Here is a 23,570-nt window from a genome sequence, read left to right as displayed (position 1 = left end):
CACCACAGAAATACAAAGGACTATAAGACACTACTATGAAGAAACTAATGCGAAGAGAAATATGAAAACTAGGTGAAATGGACAAATTTCTAACAAAATACTAATCTCTAAAACTCAGTGAAGAAGAAACAGAAAGCCTGAAACAAACCAATAACAGCTGAAAAATTGAAGCAGTAATAAAAAAAACTCCTGACACACAAAAGCCCTGGACCAGATGGTTTCACAGAAGAATTCTACAGAGCATTTAAGGAAGAGCTAACCCCTATCCTCAATGACTATTCCAAAAAATTCAAGAAGATGGAAGCCTCCCAAACTCTTTTTATGAAGCCAGCATCATCCTAATCCCAAAACCAGATAAAAACACAACAAAGAAAGAAAACTTCAGGGCAATATTGCTGTTGAATGTAGATGCTAAAATCCTCAACAAAATATTAGCGAACCACATCCAGCATATGTTAAAAGATCATGCAACCACGATCAAGTGGAATTCATCCCAGGGATGCAAGGATTATACAATATTCACAAATCAATAAAGTAATACATCGCATAAACAAAACAAAAGACAAAAGTCACATGATGATATCAATAGATGCAGAAAAAGCATTTGATAAGGTAAAGCAGCCATTTATGATTAAAAACATTCAGCAAGTGGAAATAGAGGGAGTATTCCTCAACACAAATTAAAGCCATATACCAAAAGACCTACAGCCAACATCATACTCAATGGGCAAAAATTAAAAGCTTCCCCACCTAGTTCAGAAAGAAAGACCAGGATATCTGCTTTCGCCACTCCCATTTAACATAGTATTGGCAATATTAGCCAAAGCAATCAGACAAGAAAAAGAAATAAAAGGCTGTCCTTACTAACCTGAAGATATTTTACATTAGCACAACAGGAATAAAAGTTAAACTACTTTATCTTTGTAATTTTTATGTTTTAAAAAACCTTAAAGTAGAAATAAAGATGAATAACTTTTATGATTTAGTTTGTTTTCATTATATCTCTTGGTGTCAGGCACTTTTTCATTTGAGGCATTGTTAATGCCTGTTGTCTTGTAGTTTTACCATAGAATACTATCCAAGAAGATGGGAAGATTTTTTGTGGTTTAATACTGTTTCAAACTGGCTACAGTGTCATTAGAAGGTATATGTTTAGTCTAAGGATTTTTTTTATTTTTAACTTTATGTGAATTTTATGGAAAATAGTCTATAGATTCAGGATTTATTTACAATAGCAGCCCTTCAAATGGATGATTTTTCACTAATAATAAATTTGGGGGTCCCCCAAATGACCAATTCTAGGGTCAGAGTATGTCTCTTAATTTAGCTAAATGTGCAGTTCTCATCTCTCATATAGAGGCTTTACGGGTTGTTGAAGAGATAGGAGTACCATTCTGTGCCATCAGGAACCCAGAGCTTTTTATAAAGATAAAGAACAAATCATTTTCTCACCATGTTTAAATTTTATGAATTGTTTACAAGTCAATAAAATTTATAGCTCAAAATTGTCTAGAAGTGTCTTGAAAAATATTATCCCCTGGTGCATTCTGAAAGCCACACTAAAAAAAAAAAAAAAAAAAAAAAAAAAACCAACAGATTTTTTCTGTGCTTTTTAAATTCAAACAACTAAGTATGGTGAGACACTCAGTGGATGCTTTGGTATTGACAACCCTTGAGTTTTCAAATAGTAGAAGGAGAAAAAAAACAAATTGCAACCCCTTTAAAAATTAATTTTATTTCTTCAAATGAAGAACTACAGAATTATTAAGAATATAAGTGTCAAAAAGTAAACCTCTATGTACTTCAAATGATAAGTGAAACCTAGTCAACAAAACAAACAAGCAAACAAAATATAACCAGAGATATTGAAATTAAGAACAAACTGACAGTAACCAGAGGGGAGGTGGGAGGGGACAATGGGGGGAAAGGTGGAAGGGTTTTCAGGAACATGTATAAAGGACACATGGATAAAACCAAAGGGGGGATATCAAGGGTAGGAAATGGGCGTGGTTGGGGGTCGAGGGAGAGGTGCAAAGAAAGGGCAGAAAACTCTATTTGAACAACAATAAAAGTTTTAAAAATGAGAAAAAGAAAGAATACCTAAGAAGACAAAAATTATACTGAAATCAGTAATTATACTACAGATTTAAAATCTCATACTGGATAAGAAAATAAAAAATCCAACTATGTAGCACCCATTTGAAAAACACTTAAAGAAGAAAGTTGAAGTATAGGAAATTGAGTAGCTGAAGAATTTATACACATTACCCATGGACACAAACAATGGTGTGGGGATTGCTTAAGGTAGTGGGGGGTGCTGGGTGGAGGGCAGAAAAGGAGGAAAAATCTGGACAACTGTAATAGCATAATCAATAACATGTAATTTAAGAAAACTAAAGACAAAAATAAAGTTAACAGTAATGTTGGAAAAAATGTAACAATATTTTTGAAATGCTAGAGTTTCATATATTACTCTTTGAGCAAGTAGAAACATGTCAATTTGTCATGGAATGATACAAGTCTGTGTTTAACTGGGTATCATGGAACATAAAGAAGCTACAATGAACAAAATATGTTCACTTACTACATAATTTTTAAATATTTAATAGAAACGAATGTAAGAATTGTGGGTAGAAATGTTACCACTTCCTGTAGATTTTAACAAATACTCTAAGAAATAATAAACCAAACAGATAAAACAATTAAACCTTGCCCCATCTAATTCATGTCTATGAATTATGCTTCTTAATCCTGGTACATTTCCTTCCATTCTTCCCCACCCCCTCCCCACTGAAAACCCTCCATATGAAGTCCATTTCTTGGATTCTGTTCCTGTTCTACTTGTTTGCTTAGTTTTTCTTTTAGTTTTGGTTTTTAGGTTCAGTTATTGATAGTTTTGATTTTGTTGTCATTTTACTATTCATAGTTTTTGATCTCCTCCTTTTCTTAGATAACTCCCTTAAACATTTCATATAATAAAGGCTTGGTAATGATGAACTCCTTAAATTTACCTTATCTGGGAAGCAATTTATCTGCCCTCCCAATCTAAATGATAGCTTTGTTGGATAACATAATCATGGATGTAGGTCTTTGCCTTTCATGACTTCAAATACTTTTTTCCATCCCCTTCTTGCTTGCAAGGCTTCTTTTGAGAAATCAGCTGATAGGCTTATGAGAACCCCTTTGCAGGTAATGGTCTCCTTTTCTCTTGCTGCTTTTAAGATTCTCTCTGTATCCTTAATCTTGGATAACTTAATGATGATGTGCCTTGGTGTGTTCCTCTTTGAATCCATTCTTTGGGACTCTCTGGGCTTCCTGGACTTCTTGGAAGTCTATTTATTTCCTTCTCCAGATTGGGGAAGTTTTCCTTCGTTATTTGTTCAAATAAGCTTTCGACTTCTTGCCCTTGTTCTTCTTCTTCTGGTGGCCCCTATGTTTCTGATTTTAGAGTGTTTGAAGTTGTCCCAGAGTTTCTTAAGCCTCTCCTCATTTTTTTTTTAGAATTCTTGTTCTTCATTCTGATCCAGTTGGATGCTTATTTCTTCCTTTTGTTCCAAATCATTGATTTGAGTCTCAGTTTCCCTCCCTTCACTGTTGGTTCCCTGTATACTTTGCTTTATTTCACTTTGGGTAGCTTTCATTTGTTCCTTTATTTTGCAACTGAGCTCAATCAGTTGTGTGAGCATCCTGATTATCAGAGTTTTGAAGTCTAAGTCAAATAGCTTGGCTCTCTCCTCATCACTTAGCTCTTTTTTGGAAGTTTTTATCAGTTCCTTCATTTAGGCCATTTTCTTTGTTGGTGCACCTGTTATGTTGTAAGGGGGCAGGCCCTTAGGTATTCACCCTGGTGAGGCAACCCTCTTTGCTGCATTCTGACACTGCCTATTGGGGATGGATCAGAGAGAGAAAAATATGCCTGCTTGCTCTGCTCTAGCCCCACTCTCAAATGCACTCTCTCATGTGAGACTGGGAGTTTCCCTTGCCATGGCAAGCCCAGAGTAGTTTACAGCTAGCTTTAAGTGTTTAGTTTCTCATTCAGCCAGTACTGTCTGTCCCGAGTGATCCACTGCCTTGTCATGTGTTCTCTCCACTTAGCTGCCCATCTTTGCCCCTCCTACCAGTCTGGGTGAATGTTTCTTTAATTTCTTGGCTGTCAGAGGTCCATGCAGTTTGATTTTCTGGCACTTCTGGTTGCTTATTGTTTTTAGATTGGTTGTTATCCTTCTTTTGGTTGTGTGAGGAAGTGAAATGTTTCTACTTACACCTTCATCTTGGCCAAAACTCCACATTTTCCAAATATTTTAGTTTATTCTTTTAATATTTTCAACTATATAGTTTACTTTTCCTTTTCCATTCCATGTATTAGACTTTTTTTCTTATCTAATTTAAGTGACTAGTATTTCAAAGCAATAAAAATAAGAGGAATTACCATGGATATTTTGGGGTTTTTTTTTCTTGCCTTAGGAAAAAGGGGAGCAAGAGTGTTTATAGGGAGTGTGGGGTTCCATTTGTCTTTAGAAGCTTATTTGTATACATAAAAACATAGCCATACATTAGTGTGATATTAACAATCTATTCCTATGTCTCTATGAGTCTTACTTCCCATGCCTTTTTTTTTCCATCATTTTTAATAGTTATACAGTCTCTTTGACCCATAAGACTAAGTACATTTATAGGTACATATAGATTACTAAATATAAATGGAAACTTTCTTTAAAGTCCTGCGATAAACCCCACTAATGGGAAGTTGGATTCTATTTGCTAATATTTTATTCTGGACTTTCTCTGGGAGTCATATTTTTGGACCTGTTTTGAATGTCCTCAGCTTGGGGAGGCCAGTCCTTTCTCCTTCCCTCATCATATTCTACAGCCACAAGGCCACTCTACCCCAAGCTTCTCAACTCCTGGTGTCCAAACTGTCTTTTCCTTCTTTCTATTCTAAGAGATTAAACTGAGTGAAACAAGTTAAAGGCTAATCAGATGGCCTTCTTCTGACTAAGCACAACAGTGAGTATATTTGTGGACTGTTGAAAGCTATTGTCACTGTTCTGTCTGTTCATGCCTGTTTGGTGTGACATTGTTATTAAAGCTTATCTAACCTCTCTACAAATGAGCAGTGTCATTTCTAGTCCTGCCACCCTGTAGCCACAAATTCTTGTCAATTATTCTTACTTTTCAGACAGGGAACCTGAGGTATGAGGAGGTAAATCTTGTGTACAGTCACCAACCAGTGATCATATTTTCTCTGAGCAGTGTGGAGTCAAGTCTGCCTGGATCTAAAACTTGGGTTTTACCCAGTATCCTTTTTTTCCCTCCAAATATTCCCCTTTATCCAAACTTTAGGTTTGTTTTTGCTTATAGGGATATACATTGCTAAAATATTTCATCCTCCCACACTTTTTAAAATATATTTTACTGGTTATGCTATTACAGTTGTCCCATTTCCCCCCTTTATTCCCCTCCATCCTGTACTCCACCTTCACCATCATTCCCACACCTTAGTTGATGTCCATGGGTCATATAGATAAGTTTTTTACTTTCTCCATTTTCAATGCTATTCTTAACTTCCCCCTGTCAATTTTTTACTGAAAATTTATGCTTTTTATTCCCTGCACCTTTTCCTCCATTCATCCCAGTCCACATTTCCACTGATAACCCTCCATGTGATCTCTATTTCTGTGAATTTGTTCCTGTTCTAGTTGTTTGTTTATTTTGTTTTTGTTTTTCTTTTTTCAAGTTCAGTTGTTGATAGTTGTGAATTTGTTGTCATTTTGCTGTTTGTATATTTGAGCTTATTCTTTTTCATAGATAAATCCCTTTAACATTTCATATAATAAGGGCCTGATGATGATAAACTCCTTTAACTTGACCTTGTCTGGGAAGCACTTTATCTGCCCTTCCATTCTAAATGATAGCTTTGCTAGACAGCATAATCTTGGATGTAGGTCTTTGTCTTGCATGACTTCAAATACTTCTTTCCAGCCCCTTCTTACTTATAAGGTTTCTTTTGAGAAATCATCTAATAGTCTTATGGACACTCCTTTGTAAGTAATGGTCTCCTTTCCTCTTGCTGCTTTTAAGAGTCTCTCCTTATCTTTAATCTTGGGTAATGTAATTATTATGTGTCTTGGTGTGTGCTTCCTGGGGTCCAAAGTTTTGGGGACTCTCTCAGCTTCCTGGACTACCTGGAAGTATATTTCCTTTGCCAGATTAGGGAAGTTCTCCTTCATTATGTTTTCAAACAAATTTTCAATTTCTTGCTCTTCCTCTTCTCCTTTTCACACCCCTATGATTTGGATGTTGGAACATTTAAAGTTGTCTCAGGGAATCCTAAGCCTCTCCTCATTTTTTTTGAATACTTGTTTCTTCATTCTTTTTCAATTTAATGTTTTTTTGTTCCTTCTGCTCCAAACTGTTGACTTGAGTACCATTTCCTTGACTTTATTGTTGGTTCCCTGTACATTTTCTTTTATTTCACTTTTCATAGTTCTCACTTTTTCCTCTACTTTGTGACTATACTCAACCATTTCTGTGAACATCCTGATTACCAGTGTTTTGAACTGTGTATCTGATAGGTTGGCTATCTCTTCATTGCTTAGTTATATTTTTTTCTGGAGCTTTGATCTGTTCTTTCATTTGAGCCATATTTTTTGTGTGTCTTGGCATACCTGTTACACAGTAAGGGGTAGAGTCACTCATGTTGCTGCATTGTGGTGGAGGAGTCTGAGAGGGGACAGTGCCACTTGATCAGCTTTCAGCTGGCTTTCAGTCACTTCCTCCACTACCCACAGCAAATTGGGCCCTTCTGGTGCTGTTTCCCAAGTAAGTGGTTTTGTGTACATTCTAGGACCCTGTGGGTCTCTCCAACAAACTCCACTGTGAGGCTAGGAGTTTCTCCTGCAGCATCAAGCCCCACAGGTTTTTACAGCCAGAAGTTTTGAGGCTTTATTTCCCTGCTCTGGAACCCTGGGTTGTGGAGTCTGTCTCACTCCTCAGTTGTTCTTCCCAGTTTATCTGCATGTAAATGTGGGACTACCCTCTCTGCCAGCTTCTGCCTTTCCTGCCCTGGTCTTCCAGTATCTGCCTGCTAGAGTCCTCTCTGCCCTGGCTGACTGTCTCTGCCTCTCCTACCAGTCTGGATAAATATTTCTTCTTTAATTTCTTGGTTGTTGAACTTCCATACAGTTCAATTTTCTGGCAGTTCTGGTTATTTTCTGTTTTTAAATTTGTTGTTTTCCTTCTTTTGGTTTCATGAGGAGGCAAAGTGTATCTACCTATGCCTCCATCTTGGCCAGAAGTCCAATAAATAAATTTTAAAAAAAAATACATAGACTAATGACTCTCTTGGGCTTGTTTCTTTCAGTCAAAACTTAAATTTTAGTCCTAAGTTCTAACTTCTCTGATATTAAGAAAGTATGACCTCAAAGAGAAAGAAAACCTGCAGAAGAGTGTATCCCAGACACCTCAAACACTCTAGGTATTCCTATGAAAGGGTCTTCTCTAAGGTGGGAGGGGCATGTCCAGCTCCATAATTTCTTGGGTTTATTCTGTATTATTTTGAAATAAACCACATATGGGGAGACCTACATGTACAATAAAGTAACTCAAATATAAAGAGATGAGACCACACAGAGAATCTTCAGTAATGAGAAGTCCAGCCTCCTTCCTACCATAAAGCTAATAAACCTGGACAACTAGCAGTTTGTTTCCTCAAATAAATGACGATAGCACATAAAAATACAGTTCTATGTTTTGAACATTTAGTCTAACTCTTACAACATAAACAAGGTGGGGAATAGCATTCTTAATTTCAGCAACCTTTGAAATCCCCCAAATAGTCTCTGTCTCAAGCTCCTTCACATTCCCAATACTCTATAAATTCCTTTTTTTTTTTCCTCTAAACACTTCTTCACACCTAGTTTGTCCCCATGGCTCATATTTTTACTTTCTACCCATTTATTCATCATTTAACTATCATATACTTTCTGATGGCTCCAATTTCATCTTCCCTTTGCCCATCCTTCAGATTATGTGCAATAAAAAGACAACTGACCTAGCAGCTGGAATCTTTACCTCTTAGAAAAGGTTTCAAGTGAGAGAAAAAGATTGAAAACATCTAAAAATTAATATCTCTCCTTCATTTCCCTTATACATTTCATGCAACATATTGTATTTCTTAGTGCTATGGCTCAATATCCTGGCCTTTATTTACTTACATCCAGATGTTCCTTGGCCAAAACAAAGAAAGAAAAAGAGAAGGTGGATTTTTTAGATACATTTGGGGATTATTGCAATAAATTAAATGTACATTTCCAGACTTGTATATATGTGAACAAGATAATATTATTTATAAAACCCTTAAGTGGTATAACTACAGTTCTTTTAACTCAGTTTTAGCCCAGGTACAAATAAAAAAAATCAAACTTTATACCTTTTGGTAATCAAAACTCTACCCAGATCTCTCTTTACCTAATAAACTATCATTCCCAATCATCCATCTCTCCTCAAAATATAACCTCTAACCCTCTAAAATTCTTTGCCTAATGCTCATAACTGATGGGATGGTGAAAGTAAAGTACTCTATTATTCTTTTGACAAATAATTCTGAGAAAAATAATCCAAAAATCTAATTTGATATTGAGTTTTGAGGAACATTTAGGTACCTCAGTATAATTTAATGCTTTTCTAAAACAAGAGGTTCTTTAGTACCAGCCATGTAGCTTTATTCAGTTCATTTCACGTAGCTTTCTAGGGAAGCGTAGTAGAGACCGTTCCATCTCTTGCATGAATATATTTTCTTAGTATACAGGGTAACTCAATTATTCTGAAAAGTATCCCAACCTCCAACCATCAGCTTTTATTTTTCCTTGCTCACAGAAAGTATGAAATATGTGTAGAATTGGAAATAACCAGGGAATGTGGGGCTGAACATCACTGTTACTAAGAAGTGCTGGCAATAAATATATTGTTAAGGAAGATCAGATCTTTAAAATAAAGCAGTCATTTTTTTAACTGTTCATGGTTGGGAAATAATTCTGCTTAAAAGTACATACATATTCAAACAAAGATGACCAGGAGATAGTTCACTTATTTCATCTTAAGTTTTTCTGAACTGATGGTCTTCGGTCAAAAAAAAGTAATAATTCCTTCACTTTACAAAAAGTGATAGGTATCAGCACCTACATTTCCCATATGATTCAATTGCAAAAAAAAAATGTGGTTTATTTGAGGATCTTCACAAGCCTACCCCTCTGTGGCTATATAATGAGGAATTAATCTTACCAAAATAGAGTTTCCTTCTTTGTTTCCATTTTTTGAAGTTAACCTTTAAATCTTTGAAATTTCCTGAGTGAAATGTATTATTCATAGAGGGCCTATGGCGCTACATCTGATAAATTATGCTTATGAGGTAACTCAGGGTAGATGCATGGATAACTTATGCTAATAAGATGACTCAGGATTGGGCTGATCATGCCAGAAAGACTAACCCATGTCATTAGAGGTTTTGGAGTTTGAGCCATGTGACATCAGCCTGAACTCCTGAGAGAGGAGAGGGGCTAGAAATTGAATTCAATCATGTAGCCAGTGATTCAGTTAATTTTTCAAATATAATAAAACCCCAATAAAGATTTCAGACACCAAAGATCAGATGAGCTTCTCTGGTGGCAGTACTTTGTGTGCATTGTCACATATGGATTCTGAGAGGGTAGTGAATCCCTGAGGATGACACAAACTTTGTATTTGGCACCCTCATGGACTTCTCCCTCTGTGTCTCTTCATTTGATTGGTTCTAATTTGTATCTCTATGCTAAAACCAAATATAGATGGTGTGCTTTCCTGAATTATGTGAGTCATTCTAGTGAACCAGCAAACCTAAAAGAGTCTGTGGGGACCTCCGAATTTGAAGACCATTTGAAAGAAGTGATGGTGGGCTTAGGAACCCTGATCTTGGGGCTGATATTGAAAGTGAAGATAGTTTTGTAGGGCCTGCTCTTTCAGATGATATAGCTTGGATGAACTCTTTTATAATACACACAACTAACAGCTATAAACCAGTATCTTTGAATTTTTTTTTTTCCAGATGAGGTGCTATTGACATCATCACATTTTATTTCTACAGTGTATCAAGGCCACTATATTAATGTGGTCTTGTCAGACTTGAGTTTCCAGAGGATATTATTAGCTTTTTTGAAATAGGAAATTTTACTGAAAGCACTAGACAACCTCCCCCTCCTTTCCTGCTTGAGTGCCCCTTGGATTACAAAATACTGATCTAACTTGGCAACATGGGTTCCAGCAGCTTGTTGCCATATATACACATACTACAAAGATTTATGAGAAGGAAATAGGTTTTTATTAACAGGAAACCTGATTTGAGAGGGCTGGAAACATTCCAAGCCAACCTCATTTGCAAACCATGGTAAAACAGCCACATCCAGGAATATAAAAATCTAAAACCAAACCTGTAAGCTCACCATTATTACTTATATGTGCTTTTGGAACTTTACCTGGCCATGCAAACAGGTCTCCATCCTTTCATCCTTTCTGGGGTATGCATCTATGGGTTTTCACCACCACCTACCACAGTCTCTCTCTCTCTGTCTCTCATTCTCTGGGTGTGGAATCTGCTGCCAGGTCACTCCAGATGAATAAGCAAGGGAACCTCCATTTACAAGAAGCTTCCCACCTCATGCCTCCATGTGCAGCTGTCAGTCTCCATGCACTGCTCTCCCAGCAAAAGAGTGAAAGCAATCTAGGACTTGTATCATGATGCAATTGTAGTACCCCAAAAGTTAGAGTTTGGTAAGGCATGAATCCCAGGGTAGGACCCTGTGTCCAGAGAGCTGGCTTCCTACCATCCAGGTCCTAAGTCCTGAGTGGTCCCAGCATCTGCCACTTCCATTGGCAGATTGACAGCAACAGCAGGAACTGCCACCATTGGGCTCCCACTGGAGGATCATGTGGGTGGTGGGAGGTCCTGTCCACCAGCTTCACTGGAGCCATCATCAATAGGCCCACACTGGTTGATGGCAGCCACTGCAGCCTCAAATCTGAGGAGGCACAGAGCCTGTTGTCTGACCAAGCTCCCCTTGCCTGACTGCCAGAGCCTCCTCCCCTCCCTTCTTACTGGAGTTCACTGTGCTGCACTCTGGCCTTACAGTGGTAACAGACTGGCTCTGGGACAATCCCAGGCCAGTCCCCAAGACCCCGGGTCCAGGAATTCTATCCCTCACTGGTAGGGAAAGAGGGGAGAATCCAAGAAAGCAGAGGTTCTACAGTGCTCTCCTTTTGAGGGCTCCCCAGAATCCCCTGTGTAGCCAGCTAACGTCACCCTGATTGCCAGGGTGACATATGCTGTCTCTACGGTGCATTGTGGCTGCAGCTCCCAGACGGCTGCTGCTACAGCCTCATGCCTGAAAGGGTGCAAGGACTGTTACCCAATCAAGCTCTGTTTTGCCTGCCTGCCGGAGCCTCCCAACCCGTTTCCCATTTCTGGGCCAGGGTCCATCTTTACACTGCTAAAAGAAAAGCACTCCGGTACACATTAGGGTTCAGAGGTGAACAGAGAAACTGCAGTTTTAAGAATATCACCCAGCAGAATCATTTCTCAGCCTCATCTTATCTCCTCAGTCTTTCTTATCTCCAGGCAGATGGGCATCAAGTTCTGGCTGACCAGTGTCTAACCTGGTCTCAGGTACCATCACAGATCTGAAGAACCCCTCAAATTGGAACTTTTTCTTGTCTACTTTCTAATTTTATACTCTCATTATTTGTAAACACTTAACCAGGCAGAACTTTAAGACACTTTTACAAAGAAACTTAATCATGGAGACTCAAGCAAGCAGAACAGACTTCTAAGCTTTTACCTTCCCAGAGCCATTTTTAAAAACAGAATCCTTCCCTAAAGGTTATCCATTTATGAACTGAGCATCTCCATGTTCTGTCCAACTATGAAACTGAGTACAGATTGGACTCCCCCAAACACCAATACAATCTACAAACAGCTCTCAAATATAAAAGAAAATTGTAAAAATCCACTTTACATTTTACTACATGGCATAAGGTGGTTCTCCTGTTTCCCCTCACTTGTCAGGGCCAGGCTCCCCTACCATGGGATGGCTGAGAGAAAGGATTCTAGGAACTAGGGAGTAGTCATGGAGTAGTCATGCTTTAGAGATAGAAAAAGAGAATAGGAGAAAACAGATGAGGCTGAGGAGTAGAGCTTCTTGGTGAGAAGTGAGGACATGACTCCTTTTTCACAGACTGAGGTCTGGGGGCAGGAGTCTAGTTCCTGTTGGGGTTGAGAGGCAAAACAGTGGTGAGTTAGAGGGGAAGTAACATTCTTGATGGAAATGTGATAACTGGACATGAGGTATAAGTGGGGAATGTGGCCAAGAGAAAGCTGGACAAATTCCATTTTGCTAGGGCTAGGTCTTGAAATCAGAGTAAGGCCAAAAGCAGAAGCAAGGCTTGTTGATCTTCAAGGTTCAGATAAGCCATATCTAGAGAACTGTGAGGCTGCCCAGAGGCTGGGATGGGCCAGAACTTAATGGTGAGGACAATAGAGCCAAAGTGCAAAATGTCAGAAAGGGAGGAATTCTGAAGGAAGGAGAGGGCACTTCAACCTTGTGGAAGTCTGGAGTGCAATGTGCAAAGCCCCAGCCCCAGTAGGACAAATAGAACTGCCTCACTCCCACAGAGTGAGGATCTGTGCCTGCTCCCATCTCTCCACACATTAACCACCTGATAACCACTTGTTGCCCTTATGCTTTTAGGAACTAGTAGAAGACCAGATTGACAAATAGAACAGGAGAGCTCACCCCCTGTGCATGGAGTGGGGTTTAAAAAGACAGTCATTTTTTAATTGGATTGTTTGCCTTCCTGGTGTTGAGTTGTATAAGTTCTTTATATATTTTGGGGCTCAAACTCTTGTCTAATGTATCATTGGCAAATAAGTTCTTCCATACAGTCAGTGACCTTTTCATTCTTATAATGGTTTCTTTAATCATGCAGAAACTTTTTGGTCTGATGTAGTCCTATTTGTTTATTTTTCCTTTATTTCCCTTGCCCTAGGTGATATATTGGCAAAAATATTGCTATGTGGTATACCTGAAATTTTCCTGCCTGTGTTTTCCTCTAGGACTTTATGGTGTTGTGACTTATATTTAAGTCTTTTATCCATTTTGAGTTTATTGTAGTGCATGATGTAAGTTGGTGGTCTAGTTTCATTTCTTTTTTCTTAATTTTTTTTGCATGTAATTGTCCAGATCTCCCAGCACCATTTATTGAAAAGGCTATCTTTGAAGATGGCAGCAAGATAGGTGGTAGTGGAATGCATTCCTCCTGCACATGGGTGAAACACCTAGCCAACCTCCTGAGGAAAAGACTGAACAGCCAATGGTATTCCAGCATATATAAAGATGGGAGGCCAACACTATAGATGACATTGAAAAATCAGTTGGTTAGGAGAGTGCTTCAGGAACAATAAGGTCCCTGGGACCAGCACAGGGACTAGGGTGGCTGCAGCCCCAGGCCCAGGGATTCTTCAGAGAGAGCCAGGTCAATGGCTCCTTTCCCCTGCCAAACAAGGTTTGAGCAGCACCAGGAGGGACCTGGATGCTTGAAGTTGCAGGGGAGGAATAAGGACAAAGTGGCAAAAACACAGAAGCGGTGTGCACCCACTGAGACTGTGGATGCTGGCTGGGAAGAGGTGGGCCATGATGGACCCTGACCCAGATAGTCCCCAGTGTGGCTGGAGAGTTGGGCTGTGTGAGAGGCCAGGCGCTTGTTTGGAGCAGTCACCTTGAATATGAGGAATTTGTCAAAAGAAAAAGAAAAAAAAAGAGGCACTCAGCGGTTGTTTAGGTAATTCTCCTGCAGCAGCCGCCCCTGCCTCCTGCACCCCTATCCCCAGCTGCAACGGCAGAGGGTGCCCCATCACACTCACAACCCCAGTGGAGTGCCACCAACCCAACTGCACTCCCACCCTGCCCCAGCCACAACAGCAGCAGCAGCAGCAGCAGCAGCAGCTGAGGCAGCAGTCATATCTGAATTGTGGGGATGGTGTGCACCCAAACCCATGACTCAGTGGCTGCAAAACCCACCCCAGCAGTGGAGGCCAGCACCCATGCCCTCTGGCAGCCCCGGGGGGTGCACACCTGACCCCATGGCCCAGCGGTTGCCCATCCACTCCAGCAGTGGAGGCTGAGTGCTCACACTTGCAGCCACAGGGACAGAGAGCACCTGACACGACACCCAGAGGCAGCTTCTGCCCAACCCCACTGCCCCAGGCACAGAAACAAAGGAGGTACCTGCCCTCATTCATCCAGTAGCTATAGCGCTGCCCCTGCCCTGCAGGGCAGACTGGCTCTCTAAGAGGAAGGCAGAGATGCCCCGCAGAGGAAAGCAGCAGGGATCAGGGAGTCAGAAAACTCATTGATGGTGCTCGACAACCCTGAAGAGACTCTGAGAATCCCTAGCATCTAGGACAGCAAAAAACAAGAAGGCAGTGTGTGAATTGCCCCTAATTGGTGCACCTCAAGACAGTGCAACTGGTGAACTGAAGGTGTAGGCTGGGCAGAGAAGGGCCCTGGGGGACCTGTAGCAAACTAAGGAAATGGTAAGGAGGCTGGGCAACTGCAGAGAGTGGGCTTCAGACCTGACAACCATCCCTGCAAAACCACAGGAAGGGAGAAAGGCAAAACCAATCCCACCTAAACCTGCTGCAGCCAGGAAGACCAACGGAACTGGCTTGGATTGTTTAAAGTCAGCAGGAGGCTTTTCTTTTTTCTTTTCTTTTTTTTTAGTTCCTTCTTCCTTTCTTTCCATCTTTCTTTTTATTATTCCCTCTTCCTTTCCTCCTTTCTTTCTTTTTTAAATTCTTATCCCTTCCTCCTTTTAAAAAAAATTCCCACAGGTGAGGCAATAAAATCTGGAGCTGTGAAAGGACCAGACTTAGACCCAAAGAATGGTCATCCCAACAACTGACACAGTGATAAAAAATTCAATTTGCTACTCCAGAGAACTTGCAAGTTATTGTACATTTGTATTGTTACTATTTTTCATTATTCTTCCATCTTTTATTTTATAAGTATTTCTGTATTTCTCTTCTTTCTGTTTAGTCTTCTTTGCTTGGTTTGTTAAATTGCATTGTTTGACTGGTTCCCTGTGTTCTCTCGTTCATAGTGTATTTTTAATTTTGCATTTTTCTCTTCTTAATGGAACTTCGGTTCCATTAGCACAATACTCTTTGTCCTTTACTTCCTATTCTTGTTATTCAAACCACATAGATTCTGTCATATGATTGTGGCTCCATTAATATTGTAAATAATTGATGTCCCATACAACTGTAAATACTACACAGCACCCCTCCCGCATCTTATCTCACTTCACTGTTTCATGAACTTCATTACTATTGTGGTTAACTCTATTCCCTCACACACTACAGCTATTTTGCAACCTTTACTCTCATTTTACCTCATAGTCTGACCTCCCACAAGCTCACTGCTTTCTAGATCTAGCTCACAATCCCTCCTTTTCCAACAAGAGTCTTATCTTTTTTCTACCCTTTCTAAAAAGTGACTAATTGTGTGAAATATCACAGTTAACACTATACATAGCCAAAGTATGTCCTATCTCTTTTCTGAGGGTTGGTACTTTAAATACCACAGAATACACTCCTGCTGTTTAAACCATTTTGCCTTCCCCCTCCAACTGATCATAAAAAAAGAGCAGGTGGGAGCTGTGAACACCAGGATACCTGCTAGAAGAAGCAATCCACCAACAAAGGAACCACCAACAGATAACAACAGAAGAAGGTGAAGGATGGAGTGGAAGCCACACTAACCTCAACACAGGACATATCTGGAAATACAACTAAATGGTAGAGAAATTACCCAGAAAAAACAACTGAACAAGAGTGAGAAAGAAGCCTCAAAACCTCCTACACACAGAGGAACCAGGTTCAACACAACCTGTTCACACCTGCACAACAGAATGCAAGAGCTGGCAGATGGAATGACCCTCAGTTAACCAGCTGGAGGGAAGAACCCACCAAAGAAAAACCCAACAACAATCAAAACCCAAATACATCCAGAGAGCCAACATAAATGACAGCCCAAGACCAGAAAGCTCAGGAGACAAAGGAGACTGCAACACTGAATCCCACAGGCCTCCTACCATAGAAGATTATACCATAAAACCAGGGAGTCAGAACAGATCAGTTTAAGAAGCAGAGGCTAACAAGAAGAGTCTCACAAGTAACAGTAAGACAAAGAAACAATCCCCAAATGAAAGAAAAAGAGGAAGCCTCAGAAAGAATGCTAAATGAAATAGCAGCAAGTCAACTATCAGATATTGAATTCAAAACAATGGTTATCAGGAAGCTCAATGAGCTCACAGAGAGCTACTAAAAAATATAGGGAAACTACAATGAACTCACTGCAAATTATATCAACATGAAAAGGAAATAGAAACAATCAACAAGGGCCAAGAGGAAATGAATAACACAATTTCTGAACTAAAGAACACAGTATAAGGAATCAAAAGCAGGCTCAATGAAGCAGAGGATCAGATCAGCAACCTACAAGACAAAAACAAAACAAAACAAAACAAAAAAATGAAAAGGCAAGAAAAGTAGAAAAACACCCAGAAAGAGCAAGGAAAAGGAAAGAAGCTCAGAAAGAATGAAGAGGGGTTAAGAAAAATGCAGGATAACATGAAGCATAATAATATCTGTGTAATAAAGATACCAGAGGAGAAGAAGAGTAAGGGATAGAAAACCTATTTGAAAAAATAATGATGGAAAACTTTCCTAATTTGATGAGAGAAAAAGTCACACAAATCCAGGAAACACAGAGGCCCAATCAAGAGGGTGCTAAACAGGACCACTTCAAGACACATCATAAATAAAATGGCAAAAGTCTAAGACATAGAAAGAATCTTAAAAGCAGCAAGGGAAAAACAGGAAGTAACCTACAAGAGAGCCTCAATAAGACTAGCAACTGACTTGTCAATGGAAATGCTCCAAGCAGGAAGGGGATGGCAAGAAATATTCCAAGTAATGATAACCAGGGGCCTGCAATTGAGACTACTCAGTACAGCAAGGCTCCCAATTAAAACTGAATGCCAAATAAGGAGCTTCCCAGACAAAATAAACTTCAGAATATGCCTCATCCACACCAGCTCTGCAAGAGATGCTGAAAGGTCTGCTTTAAGAAAAGGGAGAAAAACAGTGAGAGAGAGAAAGGAATACAGGTAAAAAAAAATGGCAATGAGTAAGTACCTAACAATACTAACCTTAAACATAAATGTATTAAATGTCCCAATCAAAACACATAGAATAGCTGAATGGATAAGAAATCATGACACATATATATGCTGCCTACAAGAGACCCACCTCAGAACAAAATACCTGTACAGGCTGAATTTGAAGGGCTAGAAACAAATTTGCCAAGCAAATGTACAGGCAAGAAAAGCCAGGGTAGCAATACCCATATCAGACAAAATAGACTTCAATAACAGAGCCATAAAAAGAAACCCAGAAGGTCATTTCATAATACCCAAAAGAAGAATCCATTAAGAAGACATCAACATTGTAAATATATATGCACCCAACAATGGGAGCACCCAAACACATAAAGTCTTTGAGGACTTCAAGAAAGACATTGACAACAGCACAATTATAGTAGAAGATTTTAACACACCACTGTCAAAAATGGATAGATCTTCCAAACAAAATATGAAAAAGATATGGTGGCATTAAAACTTGCCCTAGATCAAATACACTTTACTGATATATATAGAGCTTTTCATCCCAAAGTAGCAAGATACATATTTATTTTCAAATGCATATGGAACATTTTGAAAGATAGACCACATGATAGGTCACAAAACAAGCCTCAACAAATTCAAGAAATTAAAATCATATCAACCAGTTTTCTCTGACCACAAGGGACTGAAACTAGAAATCATCCAAAAGGAAAAAAATCCAAAACATTCAAAATCATGGAGATTGAATAGCATGTTATTAAACAATGAATGGGTCAAGAATGAGATCAAGGAGAAAATCAGAAGTTTCTGGAACCAAATGAAAATTAATGCACAACAATCCAAAACTTATGGGATACAGATAAGGCAGTCCTTACAGGGATGTGTGAAGTGAAACAGGCCTACCTAAAAAGATAGAAACATTTCAAACAAACAATCTAATCCTATGTGTACAAGAACTGGAGGAACAAAAACAAAGACAACCCAGAGAAAGTTGAAGGAAGGAAATAACCAAGATCAGAGCAGAATGAACTGACATAGAGACTAAAAACACAGTTCTAAGGATCAGTGAATCCAGGAGATGGTTCTTTGAAAAGATAAACAAAATGGACAAGCCTTTAAGCAGACTCATCAAGAAAAAAAAGAGAGAGAACCCAAATAAACAGAATCAGAAGTGAAAGAAGAGATATTACAACTGATACCACAGAAATACAAAGGATTGTAAGAAATTACTACAAACAACATACACCAAGAAATTTGAAAACCTAGGTGACATTGACAAATTTTTAGAAAATGATAATCTTCCAAATCTCAATGAAGAAGAAGTAGAAAACCTGAACAGACCAATGAGAGCTGATGAAATTGAAGCAATAATCAAAAAGTTTCAGACACACAAACGTCTTGGACCAGATGGTTTGACAGGAGAATTCTACAAAGCATTTAAGGAAGCGCTAACCCCTATCTTTTACAGATTGTTTCAAAAAATTGAAGATGGGAGACTCTCAAACTCTTTTCATGAAGCCAGCACCATCCTAATCCAAAAACCAGATAAAGATATAAGGAAGAAAACTTCAAGCCTAATAGTTGATGAATGTAGATGCTAAAATCCTCAACAAAATATTGGCAAACCACATCCAGCAATATGTTAAAATGATCATACACCATATTCAAATGGGATTCATCCCAGGGATGCCAGGATGGTACAATATTCACAAATTAATAAATGTAATACATCATATAAACGAAACAAAAGACAAAAACCACATGATCATGGCAATAGATGAGGAAAAAACATTTGATAAGGCACAACACCCATTTATGATAAAAACCCTCAGCAAAGTGGAAATAGAGGAAGCATTCCTCAACATAATAAAGGCCATACATGAGACATCTAGAGCCAATATATTCAATGGGAAAAAACTTGGAGCTTTCCCACTAAGATCAGGAACGAGACAAGGATTCTCACTTTCACCACTCCTATTCAACATAGTATTGGAAGTCCTAGCCACAGCAATCAAAAAAGAAAAGGAAATAAAAGGCATTCAAATTGGAAAGGAGGAAGCAAAACTCTCATTGTTTGCAGATGACATGATAGTATACATAGAAAGTCCTACAGACTCCACCAAAAAACTACTCAACCTAATAAATGAATTTGGCAAAACAGTGGGATACAAAGTCAATATTCAGAAATCAAAAGCATTTTTGTACACCAACAATGAACTATCAGAAAGAGAAATCTGGAAAAAATCCCATTGATATGGCAACAAGAAAAGTAAAATACCTAGAAATAAATCTAACTAAGGATGTAAAAGATTTGTACTCAGTAAACTACACAACACTGAAGAAAGAAATTAAGGAAGACACAAACAAATGGAAGCATGTACCGTGCTCACAGATTGAAAGAATTAGCTTTGTCAAAATGTCCATACTACCCAAAGAAATTTATAGATTCAATGCAATATATTTAAGTATTAATGACATATTTCACAGATATGAAACAAACATTTCAAAAATTTATATGGAACTTTAAACAACCCCAAATAGCTGCAATAATTTCTAGAAAGAAGAATAAAGTAAGAGGGATCACAATACCTGATACCAAACTGTATTACAAGGTCATTGTAATCAAAACAGCCTGGTGCTGGCATAAGAATAGACACATAGACCAATGGAGAGAACAGAGAGCCAGAAATAAACCCAAGTCTCTATGGTCAGTTAATATTTGAGAAAGGGGAAAGAAGCATAAAATGGAGTAAAAATAGCCTCTTCAACAAATAGTGTTGGGAGAGCTAGACAGATGTATGTAAAAAATTGAAACTCAATCACCAACTTACACCATGCACAAAAATAAATTCAAGATCGATAAAAGACTTAAATATTAGTCTCGGTGCCATAAACATCCTAGAGGAGAACATTCACAGAAAAATCTCAGACATTCCACACAGCAGCATCTTCATTAATATGTCCCCCTAAAACAAAGGACATAAAGGATAGAATAAACAAATGGGACCTCATCAAATTAAAACACTTCTGCATGGCTAAAGAAAACAGTATTAAAATGAATAGAGAAGCAACTATATTGGAAAGCATATTTTCCAATAACACCTCAGACAAGAATTTGATCTCTGAAATATGTAAAGAATTCACATGATTCCACTCCAGGGGGACAAACAACCCAATCACAAAATGGGCAAAAGACTTGAAGAGACACTTATCAAAGGAGGACATACAGAGGGCCCCAAGACATATGAAAAGATGCTCAGCATCACTAGCCATCAGAGAGATGCAAATTAAATCCACAATAAGATACTACTTCACACCAGTCAAAATGGCCATCTAAAACAAAGCCACAAACAAGTGTTGGAGAGGATGTAGTGAAAAGTGAACCCTAGTGCACTGTTGGTGGGAATGCAGACTGCTGCAGCCACTATGAAAAACAGCATAGAATTTCCTCAGAAAACTAAAAATGGAACTGCCTTGGACCTGGCAATTCCACTGCTGGGATTATATCCAAGAACCCTGAAACACTAATCCAAAGAAATCTATGCACCAGTACGTTCATAGCAGCACAATTTACAGTAGTCGAGTGCTTGAAGCCACCTAACTACCAATCAGTAAATGAATGGATCAAAAAACTGTGGTACATTTACACAATGGAATTCCACAAAGCAGAGAGAAAGAAGGAGCTCCTACCCTTTGCAACAGCATTAATGGAACTGGAGAGCATTATGCTAAGTGAAATAAGCCAGGTGGTGAAAGACAAATGCCATATGATCTCACCTTTAACTGGAACCTAATCAACAAAATGAACAAGCAAGCAAAATATAACAAAAGACATTGAAGTTGATAGCAGGCTGACAGTGATCAGAAGGGAGAAGAGAGAGGATAGAAGGGAAATGGGGTAAGGGGGTTGCAGGAGCAATTGTAAAGGACACATGGATGATAATAAGGGGAGTGGAGATGGGGAGGGAGGTGTTGAGGGCTGGGGTGTTGGGGCGGCATGGGGGGAAGCAGAAATCTGTACTGGAACTACAATAAAAAATATTTTAAAATGTTGACATTTAAAAATAAACAAACAAACCATTTGCAACCTGGGGGCATTTTCCCACCAAAAACAAGAAATATGGCCTAAAAATGAGGTAATGAGGTTAACGAAAGGGCCAATGTAGAGTGGTGGATGCAAGGCTATGTCTATACTGGACTGAGAATGAGTCCTAGTTTGCTGGTGAGCACACACCCAAACATTGCGCAATGTGCCACCATAATACAGATTTCTGTATACAAGTGACAGATAAGCAAATATTCTCAACACACACTTGAGAAATAGAAATGCATGATTCCATTTCCCAAAAGAGAAAGTAAACTCCCAGGGGACTGGAAGACCTAGGTGAGTCCACAATACCTGGGTTTCTGAGAGGATTTGTGCTGATCTCACTTAGGGGCAACTGTGGCTGATCAGAAGTGACTAGCCTGAGAAACCCAGTGTGGGATATAAGAAAAATGCTTCCTCTTCTCAAAGGTGGCAGAATTGTAGCAACTGACCTTGGAGACTTCTGACTTCAATTCACTGATGATGACACTTATTCTCAGGAGTTCCAGGTTTTGATTGTTTGTTTGTTTGTTTTAAAAGACAATGTGTTTTGGGGATAACTATTTTACCTCAGGTTTTGGTGTTTGGGTTCCAGAACAAGAACCAAAGGAACATGTGGAGAAATTTTTATTTATTTATTGTGTATTGAATTTATAGAGGTGATGCGATGTAATAAATCAATAAAGGTTTCAAGTGTACAATTTTATTGGACAAAAATAAATAAATAAGAATGGAATTCTAAAAAAAAATCTCAAGTTACAAAAAGTAGGAAAACAATGAAGCAAAACATGGAATAGGAAACAAAAGTAAATGTCGGAAAAACTCCGATATGCCAACAATTATATTAAATATAAATCATCAAATACTACACTGGTAAAAATATTGAGAGTGGCAAAGTGAATTAAAAATAAACTGAAAACATCACACAACTACTATATGCTCTTTAGGAAAATCTCTCTTCAAATATATGACCAGTCCTGGCTTGTGTAGGTCAGTGGATTGAGCATGGGCCTGCATACCAAATGGTCACTTGTTCGTTTCCTAGTCAAGGGCACACAGCTGGGTTGTAGGCCAGGTCCCCAGTAGGGGACACATAAGAAGCAACCACATATTGATGTTTCTCTCCCTCTCTTTTTCTCTCCCTTCTTTTCTCTCTAAAAACCAATAAATAAAATATTTTTTCTTTTGTTTTTTAATTACTTGATTGTTGTTCAATTACAGTTGTCTGCATTTTCTCCCCACAACTTCCCCCACCCCAGCCAATCTCACCTCCTTCCCTTGCTTCCACCTTCCCCTTTGGTTTTGTCCATGTGTCCTTTATAGTAGTTCCTGAAAATCCTTCCCCTCACTGACCCCTCTCCTCTCCCCTCTGGCTATTGATATAATAAAATATTTTTTAAAATATATGTCCATATGCACACACATGCCCAAATAAGCTGAAAGTAAAAGGATGGAAAATAATATAACATGTAAACAGTAATCAAAGCAAAACTAAAGCAGAGTAACTATATTAATAACAGATAAAGTTGGCACTGAAGCAAAAAAAAATTACTAGAGACAGGGACTTTTTTAAAAATAATTTATTTGTTTTTCAGAGAGAGGGGAAGGGAAGGAGAAAGAGAGGGAGAGAAACATCAATGTGTGGTTCCCTCTTTCACGCCCCCAACTGGGGACCTGGCTTACCACCCAGGGATGTGCCCTGACTGGGAATCGAACCAGTCACATTTCAGTTCACAGGCCAGTGCTCAATCCATGAACTATACCAGCCAGGGCAGAGACATTGTTTAATAATAAAATAGTCAACTTACCAAGAAGATAAAATGATTGTGAGTGTGTATGTGCCAAATAACAAAGCTAAAAAAATATGTGAAGCAGCAAATGATATAACTGGAAGGAGAAATAGAGATATCCACAATTACAAGTAAATACTTCGAAACCTCTCTCTCAGGAGTTGACAGAACAATTAGATAAAATTTCAGCAAAAGTATAGAGCTCAACACCACCAATCAATATTTTGACATATCCACATTGACATTTATAGAACACCCCACATAAAAGTAGAAGAATCACATCCTTTTTAAGTGTTTACAGAATATATGTCAAAATTTACTATATTAGGCCATAAAACAAACCTCAACAAATTTAAAAGAAATTAAATAACACAATGTATGTTCTCTCACCATTGGAGAACCAAACTAGAAGTTAGGACAGA

At 38.7% G+C, this 23,570-nt stretch overlaps 1 long non-coding RNA gene across 1 annotated transcript; it reads right to left on the bottom strand.

The window, feature by feature from the left end:
- Positions 1-147: 147 nt before the first annotated feature.
- Positions 148-18,808, bottom strand: LOC118496758. The gene is made up of 3 exons (XR_004899316.1): positions 18,659-18,808; positions 13,982-13,988; positions 148-186 (listed from the first exon to the last, which is right to left on the bottom strand). It is a non-coding gene; the product is annotated as an uncharacterized LOC118496758 (long non-coding RNA).
- Positions 18,809-23,570: the final 4,762 nt, after the last annotated feature.

Source organism: Phyllostomus discolor, chromosome 9 (genome assembly GCF_004126475.2).
Source record: "Phyllostomus discolor isolate MPI-MPIP mPhyDis1 chromosome 9, mPhyDis1.pri.v3, whole genome shotgun sequence".
Taxonomy (NCBI): domain Eukaryota; kingdom Metazoa; phylum Chordata; class Mammalia; order Chiroptera; family Phyllostomidae; genus Phyllostomus; species Phyllostomus discolor.
This window is presented reverse-complemented; position numbering and strand designations above follow the sequence as displayed.